At 30.4% G+C, this 13,554-nt stretch overlaps 1 long non-coding RNA gene across 2 annotated transcripts; it reads right to left on the reverse strand.

Moving 5' to 3' along the window:
- Window positions 1-6,100: 6,100 nt before the first annotated feature.
- On the reverse strand, window positions 6,101-8,245 carry LOC138337229 (uncharacterized). Of its 2 annotated transcripts, XR_011210761.1 has the most exons (4): window positions 8,027-8,245; window positions 7,486-7,529; window positions 6,525-7,251; window positions 6,101-6,427 (listed from the first exon to the last, which is right to left on the reverse strand). It is a non-coding gene; the product is annotated as an uncharacterized lncRNA (long non-coding RNA). The 2 variants fall into 2 exon arrangements; XR_011210760.1 differs by lacking the exon at window positions 7,486-7,529.
- Between the last annotated feature and the right edge of the window lie 5,309 nt (window positions 8,246-13,554).

Raw genomic sequence — 13,554 nt, forward strand, 5'->3', positions numbered from 1 at the left:
CTATCCACGAATGATTAGTAATTTTTTGGAAATTGTTACAATTTTTGGCAATTCAATTTTGTTTGGCTGAATGGTTATCATAATTTGCATTTCAAATCACTCACAAAAATTTAAAATGATTCCACTTGGTATTCCTATTAAGTATATTTCAATAATAATTGTTCTACTTTTATAAGATAATGAAAAAATATGTGTACACATTAAATTGTTTTTCTAAAAAATAACTCAACCATCTAACTTACTGATCAAAATATAGGTCTAAAGAGACAATAAAGTGTATTCTAAATGTTATTTTTATTTCAAAATAATGATACACTTAAAAAAAAAAAAGATGCTTCCATTTTAGAAGCTTCTGACACCTCTACCGCTCTAGAGCAAATTAGATCCAAATTGTAGAATTACTGAATCAGTTACTATTAAATTACAATAAACAAACACAATTTTAATTTTTTAAATATTATTTTTAACTTATAAATAAATATAGGTTTTTTAAAAATATATTATGTCTTAACACAATTCTAAACAAGAAAAATAATCACAATTCTTATGTCTAAAACACTAACTAAAATACATATAAAAGCAAATTTGACCTTTTCAGAGGCATGAAACGTGTAATATTTTTCTTATAATTATTATTATGTCATGCATATGATCTTAAATAGTCCACACGTTTCGAGTCAGCAGCACACGGTTAAGTCCTTTATTTTAATTAAAAAATAAAGTCTCATTTTTGAATTTCGATATTAAAATACAAACTCTCTCTTTCCACGACTTATTTGTTTTAAAATAAAAGAAAAAGGATATGAAAAGTACCTTACTTTTGATCGAAATTATTGTTAACTTTAAGAAGATTTTGTACCCCTTGTACTTTTTAAAAATATATTTTAAAGATATATATGTGCCCACATAGAGACAGTACTATTTAAAATGATACAATATTTAGAGGAAGCAACAGAAGGGTTTGACCTGTCGGCAAGTAAAAGGGGATTGAAGGTAAAAATCACAATGGATGACATTAGGGATGAGGTGGAATACGACAGTGATATGCTATGTACAAGGATCTAATCCTCCACAATTAGATATTTAACAAAATATGAAAGGGAATAGGGATAGAGGGTGTTTCTGGTTAGATTTCACTGTCTTTAGAGTAAAAGCAAGGTTGTGGAAAGTGGAGTACAAATGTTTGATAGGAAGCCAATAGTGGCGAAGCCATGGAGACCGGAGATAAAGCTAAACAAGGAAATAATAGAGATAAGTATTGAGGGAAGAATGCACTCCCCAAGATAGCAGGATTAGTGGGTAACCCGTTAAAGACGAATACAACAACAACAAACAAGTTGCGATTAACATATGTTAGAGTTTTGGTAGAGATGCCATTGAACAAGGAATACCCATCTGGGATAATGTTTGAGAATGAGATTGGGAAAATGGTAGAATATGAATGGAAACCAGTTTGGTGCACTAAATGTAAGAACTATGGGCATGAGTTGAAGGAGTGTAGAAGAAAACAAAAAGAGGTAGGTACAAATCATAATAAGGGCAATGTAGATGATGGTAAGCAAATCCAAGAAGATCCAGTGGTAGAAAAAACAAAAAAAATGGAAAGGAGGATAGAGTTGAAACATTTCAGAACCGGGAAGAAGGATCCTACATTCACCAGGGACAACAATATTAACAAGAAATAATTATGAGGTGCTCAACAAGCAGCAAGGAGACCATAATCAGCAGGAATTGAGGATAGACGAGAACATAATGAGGTCGGCCAAGGATGGCCAAAAAGGGGAGGGGGGAATGCCCACCCCTAATGGATAAAGTAGGGTTCTGGAATGTAAGGGGCCTAAATAGGATCGACAAACAGAAGGAAATGCATATATTTATGCAGAATTCTAATGTTTGCCTATTTTGTATCCTAGAGACAAAGATTATGAGAGGTAAAACTTCACAAGCTGCTCTAAATCTTTGTCAAGGGTGGTCATTCACAACAAATCTCTCACATCATCCGGGAGGGAGAATACGGATGGTATGGAAACCGGGTATGTATGAAGTTAATATAGTACATAGTGATGCCCAAATGATTCACAGTGGGATAATGCATAGAGGTACAGGAAAGAAGTTTTGAATGACAATAGTGTATGGGTATAATGATCAAGGATTAAGAAGGGCACTCTGGCAGGAATTAGAGAGAATCAGCTCACAATTATTAAATGTTCAGAGAGTATTTTCATTGCTTCAAAATTAGTTTTTTTTCTCATTCGATCAACAGCACAACAAATCAACTGAAATAAACTTGTATTTATGTACCACTATATGTAGTCCAGTTTAACTAGTACTCAAAGTTCATATATCAAAACAAATAAACGTTTCAAAGAAATTTTCTTGTTTTGATGTATAAAGAACTTTATGTTTTGTCATGACGAGGATTTTTAAAGAATACTTTTTAGAACTTTTCAGCAAATTGAAAAAGTTAATACATTAGCCATGAAAAATATTTAAAATTTTAAAGCTAACTTACCCTATCAGTCTAATATCTAATAATTGTGTATTGCAGGAAACTTTTGAAATCTCTAATTTAGAAGAGCAAAACGCAGAAGAAATTGAAGATTCCTTGGAGGATATAGAAAGCAACATGAATGTAGTTGTACCTTTTATTCCGCAACTAGGTGAGCAAGAATTAAGAGAGTCTTACATCGGTATGGAATTTCAATCACTTGATACTGGATTTAAATTTTATCTTGATTATGCTCATCGTAATGATTTTAGGGTGCGCAAAAATTGAATTAGTAGATCAAGAAAAGATAAATTCATTATTGGTCAAGAGTTTGTTTGTTCAAAAGAAGAATTTCGTTCAAAAAATGCCTTGAGAGTAATAAGCAACGAGATGAGACTAGAGAGGGGTGCAAAGTGATGATATAAATATCAAAGAAAGAAGAAGAAAAGTGGGTTATAGCTAGGCTTGTCTTGAATCATAATCATGAACTTGCTTCTCCTAATAGTCAGAAATTCTTGCGATTAAAAAGAAAAAAATCAGAGGCTCAGAAAAATCTTAATGATCTCTTAAATAATTCTGGTAGTCGTCCAAGTAAAATTGCATCAGTGTTAACTACTCAGGCGGGGGGCATAGAGAATCTCAATATAATTGGACGAGATATTCAGAATTATTTGAGCACTAAAAGGCAAAATTGTCTTGAGAAAGGAGATGCACAATTGATGTTGAAATACTTTCAAAAGCGACAATCTGATAGCCCAGGATTCTTTTATGCAATACAAATGGATGTGGAGGGTCATTTAGCTAATTGTTTTTGGGTGGATGCTAGGTATAGGATAGCTTACAAGAATTTTGGAGATGTTGTCCTATTTGATACTACATACTTGACAAATGAATATAATATGCCTTTTGTTTCATTTACCGGAGTTAATAACCATCACCAATCTATTTTATTTGGATGTTCTCTTCTTTGCGATGAAACGGAAGAAACTTTTCAGTGGTTACTTCATACTTGGAAAGAGGCAATGTTTGGTATTTCCCCTCGTACAATAATCACAGATCAAGATGCTGCAATAACAAATGCAGTTGCAAACGTCTTCCCGAATAGTGCACACCATTTTTGTATGTGGCACATTAAGAAGAAGATTCCTGAATATCTAAGTCATGTTTTTCATGAATTTGATGATTTTAAAAATGACTTTAGTAAGTGTTTACATTGTACAACAACTCCTGAGGAATTTGAAACTGCTTGGATTGATATAATGAAAATGTACAATTTAGAATAGCATAATTGGTTGCGTAGGATATACACCATTCGCAATAAATGGATTCCAGCATATGTGCGAACTACTTTTTGTGTTGGAATGTCAACAACTCAAAGAAGTGAAAGTATGAATAAATACTTTAAAGATTATCTTAACTTTAGTACACCAATGAGTGTATTTGTGACGCAATATGATAAAGTTGTTGACGCCAGGTATGACAAAGTAAGGGAGAAGAATTATAAGACAAAGCATTCAAAAGCTATCTTGAAAACATTATATCCAGTTGAGGATGAATCAGCCAAAATATATACCAGAAAAATATTTCAAAAATTTCAAGAAGAGTTGATTCAATCTCAAAAATTTATTTCAGAAAAAATTGAGGTTCAGGATGGGATACATATTTATAAAGTGCATTTGTTTCAGAGACAAACACGGCATATATTGTTAGGTTGAATCTTGAATTAAAAAATGCTACTTGTTCTTGTCATAAATTTGAGTTCATGAGAATTTTGTGTAGACATGTGCTTATGATATTTATAAAGAAACAGATTCACTCGCTTTCACCATGTTATTTATTGGATCAATGGACAAGGTATGTAATTACAGAAAAAACTAATGACATTTCAAGTGTAGGATTGCTTGCGGATAATTTGAAGTCTTCTACTATATGGTTTAATAACATTATCACTCTTTCTCTTGGGCTCTCTGAACGAGCTACTCGTTCAGAAAAGCATTATAAATTTACATATCAGAAATTGTTGCAACTAAGTAAAGAACTTGATGAACTTCCATATGAGGATGTTAATGATAATATATGTAATGGTCAAGTTAACGAGTTAAATAATGATTCGAACTCAATTGAACAAAGAGAACATTTTAGTTTGCTTGACTCTCCATGCGTGACTACTAAAGGACGTCCTCGTTCTTTGAGAATGAAAAGTGGTTTAGAAAGTTCTCAGAAGGTAAAAAAAAGCTCTTCGTTGAAATCAAAAAGAGAAACCAAAATCAGAAAAAAAGGCAAAGGAATAAGGTAATTTTATAGTTTAATCTTTAATTTTCTATTTACTTCAATAAATTTAAAATTTGATGTGTATTCATTGACTAAATCACATATTTCAATTATTTGCTTAATTTGCAATTCACACATTAATGTTGAAGAGGAATTCAATAGCAGGGAAACATTCCTTAATGCAGATCCTACAATGGTAAGGTTTTATTTTGATAAATTATGTGAATTTAGACTAAGACTTATTATTTATGTATCATTCTCTTTTTAGCTAACAAATTTTTCTTTTATTTAATCATTTTTAAAGGAATTCCCAACATATTCAGAACCCTTTGAAGGGCAAAGTGGTTGTGCTGATTCATATCCGACCTCATTTATGGTGGGTTTGTTTTACTGCGTTTGTATGTATTTTATTTATAGCATATATGCATTTGTACACAATTACTGTTTCAGGATTTGATGAGAGCAACTTCGTATCCATATCAAAGAAGTTTCTAATCTACAAGGTGACTTGGAGTTTGTGGAGTTTAAAACTATAAAGGATGTCTGGAGAGATTATTCAAAATTCATTTTGTTCTGTTTTCTTTTTTTTGGCAGAATATAAATCCAGGGATATTTTTTGTTCAAGACTTTTTTTTTCTTTTAAGTTTACATACAATAACTCAGAGTTTTATCTTTAATTTTTTTTGTTGATTGTGTTTTTATTCATACTGAATTAGTTACTCTTTTATGCCTTCACATATGTTAGCAAGGATACTCCACTCTCTGATACATAGCAGCAGCAATAACAACTTATAGCTACAAATTTTTTTCACAGGAAGAATAAAATATGTAACCAAGCATGCAATTGTGATTAAAATCATGGGCCGTACTGGATCCAGGGGGCGGTGACTCAAGTGAGAGTCAAGTTTCTTGACGACCAGAACATGTTTATCATGAGAAATTTCAAGGGACCAGTCAGAGAGGGTGATATTATCACATTGTTGGAATCTGAGAGGAAGGCTAGGAGATTGCGCTGAGCCCATAATTATGATTGCCATATCGAGTACTTGATTATTGGTTGGGATTTATTTCCTATATAAATAGTGTTTGATTTTATTTGCTTAGACTCTTATAAGTTTGAATATGTTGATTTTGTTGCACTTTATGTTTCTGGAATAGTTTCATGTTAAAATTTTGCTAGCATTGCTTCAATGGCAACAAGTAATGGTTCTTATTAAAAAAAAAAAAAAATATGTTGGCAATGATTTTCTTAAAAGGATTGAAGTGCTTTACAATAAGAAAACACAAGAAATTATAGTATCTTAATTTTTTTTTACTATGAGAAAATGCAAATCATCTTAGTTTTCCAATTAAGTAATTGATGTATATCTTTGCCTGCCATGATGAAGTTCAATAGTGCATCAGGCATATACTTTGAATCTGTTTTAAGTTAGTTACAGACACTTTGAAAAGTTTCACGTAACCGATATGCTGGATCTCGCAATAATCTATGCAAATAATATCATGTGAAAGAAACCTTTGTTTAAGGTATTTTACATTTTCAAGACGTGGTTCAAGAATGCTAGAGAATCGCATCTACTTCAATTGAACTCCAGCCTAGTGGCTCCCTCATCAATCAATTGCCTTATTTCGTAGCATCCTCCGACCTCTCTGCAGTGGCTTAAGTACCTGATGATAGAAAATAATTATCAGGATCTGATTGAAGAAGTTTATTTGCAGAAATTTCAGCAAGATTCACATTAACGTGAAGTTTACTAGCACCTACACAATATTCTCCTCAAAACCACATCTGCCTCCATAGACTAAGATTTATAAACTCAAATGCTCTATTAAAATTACTAGATTAGCACAACAAATCAACAAGACATCCATAATGCTTCATTTCTGGAACCAATCCATGACGTTTTCCCATACTCTCGAAGTATTATAAACCTTTGTCCACTGAACCTGCATGAGCACAAACAAGTAATACACTAATAAAAGTACCATGAGTTAGTTTACAACCTTTTCCTAACATCTGCCAGAAGAACTGAAAAACATTATCATGAAAGCAAATCACAGGAAGGAGAGATACTATTGAAGTCGAAGAAACAATATCCTTTTTGCTCATGCTTAAAGAACTTTCAAGGCAGTATTAACAGATCCACATATGCAGTAAATATCCGCACTTAATTATCCATTTTAATGTCATGCTGACGAACATAATCATGTGCCCTTGCATCCGTTAAATCCTGTGCTTTAGCATACCCCGTGGGGTTCCATGAAATCACATTTTTCTCCTCCATCTTAGTAAAAGCTTCTTCAACCAAGATAATTATAATCCACACATACCATACATATCAATCAATGTACTCCCCAAATAAACATCAATTTTCACACAACTATTCCCTATATACTTTGCCAAAAAATCCGCAGTATCAAAGTTCCCCTAAATAGCTACAAGCTAGCACTACTTTCATCAATGTCACTGCATCCCACTTCACATTTTTTGCCTGCATAAAAGCGAAAAGACCCAATACTTCATGAATATCTATTACATTGACTATACCCACAAATCAATGACTATATATAAATACAAGTTTATTTCAGTTGATTTGTTGTGCTGTTGATCGAATGAGAAAAAAAAACTAATTTTGAAGCAATGAAAATACTCTCTAAACATTTATTCATGTTGCGAAAAAGACTTAATAAGTTATGTAAAAAAAGATATACGAAAAAAACGTTACCATGATAATTGTTTCAAATTGCTTCAATGGTGGATAGTCGGTTGCTTCAATGGTGTATGTAGAAGAAGAAGGAACGTCAATACAACTAAGAAAACTAAAAGAATATTTTATTTTTAATAAGATAAATAAGAATCCTAATCAAATTTGTACAATTAATTTAGAATCCAAGTTACCATATAACACTCTGTTATTATTTTTATTTTAATATTAATAATATTTGAATATATTAATTAAAAAAATTAAATATTTTCAACGAAGTGGGTTCATTTGAATCCACTTGACCCTCTTGGTCCCGCCCTGTCTCTGTGGCTCATTCATATATATTCCACACTATTGAGGGAACTATTTCTTTGACCTTCAACCTAACTCAATCAAACATACCCCAATTCACTAACAATCTAAAAGGTCAAAACTAAAAGAAACAGACAGATAAAATGTCTACCATTTAAGCAATCAAAATAGAAGGACAAAGTACCACATCATGATCAACAACAAAAATTAAAAAGGAGAAAATAGAGAGGTATAAAGGAGAGAGTTTCACCGGAAGCTGAGGCAATTTTGGTTCGCATGGATTTCAAATTTCTGCCTTATTTTTTCTCTTATACTGACTTCTCTTTAGAATTTATACATTTCTTCCATTTAAGTACTTATATTTTAAATGGGGTAAATGTCAGTTGGACTTATATATTTGACTCATTTTAAAAGCATTGAAATGGGTAAAAATGAAAAGATACCTAGATTAAGACTTATTTTGTGAGATTACGACTTGTAATTTGTTAGATAATTTACAAATGAGAGTTTATCTATTTATACTACTTCCTAGGAAGGCTAAAGTGTAAATAAAAATTACTACACAAGTCCCTATTTAATTATAATTTAGTTTTTCTTCTAAAATTATCTACTAGTCTAGAGAATTTTAAAGCATTCTAAGATATTTTCTAAGACATTCTAGAGTCATCTAAGAAAAGATATAGAAAATTCTAGAGTTTTCCACTAACCTATTCATAACTTCAGATCTCTCTTCCTTATTTTTATATCAAATTTGAATGACAAAGTGTCTGGGTGATTTTGTTAAAAAAAATTGACAAGAGGAAGTTAAAAGAAAAAAAAATAAAGAACCAAATTTTCTTTCTTATTAGTTTGAAGAGGTACTCATCTGTAACAGTGTGATAACTTTTGAACTACTATGAAATTTTTGGGATCTCAAATTTGAATTTAATATTAATTTCTAATATTCAAGGGGATTCATATATGTTTTAAAGAAATTGCGAATAGGACATTTTTGAACATCTTAGGAGGTAATGCTTATTTTCACCCAAAGAAAAAATACTAAATTTTTTAAAACCCAACATATGTATCAAATAATATACTTTCATTTAAATCCCATATTGATCAAAGAATTTAAGAATATTGTATTACCGTGACAGAACAAGGAATAATTTTCAAGTGTGCCACTTTTTTCTATTCATAAGTAGTAATTTTACGTTATATCTTATGTGACTTTTATCTTTTTTATGGATTTGGAATTCTCCAATAACTGAAGAGATGATGAAAACTTGAGTTGAACGTTATTAGCTAAATGAATTATAATAGGTAACACTAGAAGTGTTTAGTTTACAATAATTTTCATAGTAAATTCTTTTATTCCCCTGCGAGTGTATAGTGCCTAATTATAATCACAAATATATGTTAAATAATTTAGTGAAATATGATTACAATGTGTTTTTTTATTAAAATTTAAATCTAGTTAAAACTGATCTCTAATTTTTCTTATTGCATTTAAAAGTTTCGGTGAAGTCTTTTCAAACTGTACCATAAAATTGTGAAGATTTCTCAATGTGACAAGTGTTTCCTTACGCATAAATGTTACAAAGATATTGTTCCATCTTCAACTTAATATTTTTCAATGGTATCCAAAATTTCTAGGTATGTTGTTGAAGTACTAGACATCTAAAGAAGACTAGCATTACCACAACTCTCAAGTCTTTACACATACTCATAATTATAAGAGGTCAAGAGTTTTAAAAGGTAAAAAAAAATAGTATTTCTATATCATTATAACATCTATTTCTTGTAGTATCATTATATTTATGTATTGCTTATGGAGTATGTATTAGATTTGTTAGTGTCAATCTTATATATGCCTATGTTTCATATGTATTTCAAATGTTCAATCATTTCTTGGATGCAATTTACAAAATATACATGACTAATGAGAGAGGTGACTTGTAATGTCTAAACCAAATGTACTTCAAATGCATTATTTGAAATTCATTCTGCTAACACAAGTTCTAAATCTTAAACAAAAATTCAGTTTGACTTATTTCATGAGTGAACAAAGAATTTTAGAAAGAAAAAAAAAGGAAAAATGTTCAAACCTAATCAAGGCACAACTTTTAAAGATAGGAAGTTTGACCTTCTTATGAGAATTTCATAATAGCTAGCAAGCAAGTAATTTATGACTGTAATATCACACATAAGAGATAGTATTATATTTCTAATATTGTATAACAATTGTTGTTTACATGCGACCATATCAATTCAACTAATCTTTATTTTTCATTCTCTTGCGTATATGTTGTCTTACATTACATATAAGAATGTAACAAAAAAGCTTAATCATGGTCCAAAAAAAATATTTTTTCATCTATGAATATATAGTAAATTTGTAACTCAATACCTTTTACAAGTAATAAATCGTTCATTTCATATGACTCATCAATCAATATGCCTAAGTGCAATTTTATAAATGAGATTTTGGAAGGATAAAATTTACGTAAATATTTGTATTAACTCATGAAGGTAAAGAGATATGCTTATTGAGATATTGATCTCTAAAACTCCTAAAAATTTGATCTGCAATGTTTGATTTTGTTGGCCTATAAATTGTAAGGGATGGACCGTTTATTACTCATTGTTTAAGGTATCTTTAAGGCTAAATTTTTATGTACTTAGTTGACGTACTTCTATGTTCATATGTCTATAAATGCTTTATAGTTCTGTTGTAATTGCATCAGACAAGCTTCCGTGATATTAAGTCTATGTATTTTTGTGCTGCTTTTTCATTTTTCTTTTAACTTAACTCAAGATATATAGATATAATATATGGTGATATCATTACGGGCTGAAGTAAATCTCAATAATATCATATTTGTATATAGATATATTGTGATGATATCATGAAAATATACTATGATTATATCATGAGATCTCACAAAAGTATCGTAATACATCAATGATATCATGAAAGTGTATAGATATACTATGATTATACTGAAGTAATTGAAAAAAAATCAAAAACAAAAATGAAAAGAAACTTAACTGAATGAAAAAAATACAAAATAAAATGACAAAAAATATAAAATTAAACTGTAGTGAAAAAATAAAGAATATTATGATTTGAGAAAAAATGAATGAAAAAATAAGAAAGTGATTAAAAAAGAAATAATTAGAAATATAAAAGGAGAATAGAAAAGAAACATAGAATAAAGACATTAAAAAATAATGAAAAAATAAAAGGAAACCAAAAAAAAAGGGGGGTGGGGGGGAAATAAAATCAGAATTCTTTTGAGAAAATAAATCAATAAAGAAATATGCGAGAAAAAAAAAAGAAAAAAAAGGAGAATATAAAAAAAAATCAGTGTGAATTAAATTATGTAGAAAGAAAATAAAATAATAAAATAAAATTTAAAAATAAAAGAACAAAATGCATAAAAAAGGAGGAAAAAAAAGACTAGAGAATGTTATTAAATAACCGGCTAATAAACTAATGATAATAAACTAAATTAATAAGAAGAAAAAAAAGAGATATCATAATAATATAACCCAAACTTTTCTTCTATGTCATACAATTGTAAATATACTAGCTCTTTATAGTAGTAATAGAAATGTCTAACTTGGTCACTGTTTGCCAAGTATTAATGGTGTCAACATGTCATTCATATTTGTCTTCCAACATTACAAGGTATGTAAGTCACTATTCTGGTGGACTCCACGTGGTAAGGTTATTGTTTTACAACACTCCCTCTTGAATGTCTATGTAAATGAAAAGTTAAAAATAAATATACATAGACACTTACAATACACTTTATTTACCTCCAATAAAGATCACAATTCAGATGCTTAAGTTTTTGCATTTCAATCTTTTGCACCATATTCTCAAGAGTTGAGGCTGGTAAAGATTTGATGAATAAATCTACTGGATTATCACTTGAATGAATTTCTTGTATATAAATATCACTGTTTTTCTGGAGATCATGTGTAAATAATAATTCCAATGAAATATGCTTCGTTCTATCTTCTTTTATGAAGTCTCCTCTTAATTAAGATACGCATGCAACATTCTCTTCAAAGAGCATTATCAGTACCTTGACACACACTTTAAATCACATCTTTCTTTGATGAAATGTATCACTGATCTCAACCATACACATTTTCTACTTGCTTAATGAATGACTATTATCTCAGCGTGATTTGAAGAAGTAGCGATAATGGACTGTTTTGTAAATTATCATGATATAGCGGTACCTCTGTATGTGAACAGATAGTCTGTTTGAGATCGAACTTTTTGTGGGTCAAATAAATAACCTACATTTGCATGACCAATAAGATTTGCACTATCTTTGTTAGCATAAAATAGACTCATATTACTAATCCGCTTTAGATATTGCAATATATGTTTAACTTCATTCTAATGTCTTCGTGTAGGGGAAGAACTATATCTTGCTAATAAATTAACAAAAAATGTTGTGTGAGGTCTCGTAGCATTAGCAAGATACATAAGAGCACCAATTGCACTAAGATAAGGTACTTTAGGGACTAAGAGGTTCCTCATTCTCTTCTTGAGGTCGGAATGGATCTTTACTCACTTTAAGTGATCGTACAATCATTGAAGTACTTAATGGATATGTTTTTTCCATGTAAAATTGTTTCAAGATTTTCTCAGCATAGGCAGATTGATGGATGAAGACCCCGTTTGTTAAATGTTCAATTTGTAGATCAAGACAAAGTTTTGTTTTTCCGAGGTCTTTCTTCTCAAGTTCTTTCTTTAGATATTCAATTGCCTTTTAGACCTCTTCTGGAGTTTCAATGAGATTAATATTATCAACATAAACAACAAGAACAACAAATCCTAATGTTGTTTTCTTAATAAAAATACAAGGACAAATAACACTATTTATATAATCTTATTTTATCAACTACTCACTGAGACGATTATACTATATACATCCAGATTGTTTTAAGCCGTATAATGACTTTTGTAATCCAATTAAACACATTTTTCAAGATTTTGAACTATATGCTTCAGACATTTTAAGTCCTTTTGGATTTTTCATATAAATTTCATTATCAAGTGAACCGTAAAGATAAGTTGTAACTACATATTTCAAGGTTTTCATGAGCACCTAAACTGATGAGATATCAAAAAGTTATTGCATCCTTTACATGTGAATATGTTTCTTCATAGTCGACACGAGGTCGTTGAGAGAATCCTTGCGCAACAAGGCTTGCCTTGTATCTTACTATTTCATTTCTCTTTCGCACAAAATCCATTTATATCCAACCGATTTTACACCATTTGGGTTTTGGACTACAGGTTCGAAACTATCACGTTTAGCAAGTGAGTCTGGTTCTGATTGAATTGCATCTTGTCATTTTTGCCAATCACATATTCGTTGACATTCTTCATAGATAAGGGTTCAATATCCTCATTGACTTGCGTAATATTATGTGCAACATTATATGCGAAAATATTACGCACTATAATTTTCGATCGATTTAAACTTATCCCATCACTCGTAGAACTTAGTGAAAGTTCTTCATTCATTTGAGTCTTGGGTTCACTGATCTCTTCAGAAATATCACGGTTAATTAGATCTTGAATCTCTTCGTGAAATTGTTTTGTAGTGTCATTTTTCATACTTCTTTTTCTAGGATTTTTATCCTTTGAATCCAATGGTCTTCCATGCTTCAAGCGTGTTTGTGATTCAGAAGCCATGACACTTGTAAATGGTTCCTTTGGAACGCCAATCCGAATGGACATACTTACCGCAAGAGTATGTGACTTTA

The sequence above is a fragment of the Solanum lycopersicum genome, chromosome 7 (assembly GCF_036512215.1).
Source record: "Solanum lycopersicum chromosome 7, SLM_r2.1".
Taxonomy (NCBI): domain Eukaryota; kingdom Viridiplantae; phylum Streptophyta; class Magnoliopsida; order Solanales; family Solanaceae; genus Solanum; species Solanum lycopersicum.